This window comes from Capsicum annuum, chromosome 12 (genome assembly GCF_002878395.1).
Source record: "Capsicum annuum cultivar UCD-10X-F1 chromosome 12, UCD10Xv1.1, whole genome shotgun sequence".
In the NCBI taxonomy this organism is placed as follows: Eukaryota; Viridiplantae; Streptophyta; class Magnoliopsida; order Solanales; family Solanaceae; genus Capsicum; species Capsicum annuum.
The window spans coordinates 12,445,469-12,446,577 of record NC_061122.1 but is presented as its reverse complement, the minus strand read 5'-3'; positions in this window follow the sequence as shown (position 1 = coordinate 12,446,577).

The window sequence follows — 1,109 nt, the reverse complement described above, 5'->3', positions numbered from 1 at the left end:
ATTAAAGCCTATTATAAGCATTATATATTATATTTCATCAAATTCCCTCAAAAAGAAAACCCTAAGCTCCTACATCAACTTCAAAAACCTCCAAAGTTCACCATTAATTCTGCAAATTTATTCAAGATTCCAAGTTCCTAGTTCAAGAACTCCAAGAACCATCATTTAAAGGCACGATAAACATCTCAAAAATGAGTATCGATCTAAAGTTCATCATTCAGGGTATGTAGAGTTTTTCAACAAGAACTCTTTTTCGTTCTTGTGCCCAAAAGTAATTTTCTTTACAAAGGCATAATTTTTATTTGACTTTTACAAATTTGAAGCATGAACCCATATCTTATGATGATTATTATGAAATTTTGATGTTTATAATTTTAAAAGATGAATTTACATGTGTGGAGATATATAGCATGAATCTTAAACGATATTTATCATGATTTTGATATTTGGGTTGTGAATCTCCATTGGAAATTGTGTTTTTTTTAGAAAGTGTGTGTTATAAGCACGTTGATGTTGAATATTTGAGATATTTTGAATGATTTGACCTTTTGGTCTTAATGGAGTTATTTTGAACTCGAGTGTGAAAGAAATCCACAATGTGGTTGATTTTGATAGATGAAAATCATGATGGCTCCCGATGTATATTTATATATTACTGAAATTATTTTGTTATGGATTGTCTTTTAAATGATCTGAGCTAAGTCCGGAAGAAATCTTTAGCACCGAGTAGGAGGTATAAAGTGACCTTACTTCCCTAGAACTACATGCCCCCGTAGGAATGAGCCTGAGGCTGATTTATATAGTGATCACTAGTTTATGTGGATTTGATATCGATAGTCCTACTCTAATGGCAAGGATAGGACGGCCCTCCCCAACATGGGTTGTACGTTGGACTCCATGTAGCTCACATGGTTTATGTCGGTTATAGGATCTCCCAACGTATATGTGTTTCCTTGTGTCTATGGTGAATGGTGAAGTGATTTAAAAGTGGAATTATGAAAGTTATTCTTTCAAAAGATTTAAATGATATTTACATTATGAGAATTGATATTCTTGATGAACTGAAAATGATTGACAAATTATATGATGACTCACATGTGTTATTGCAC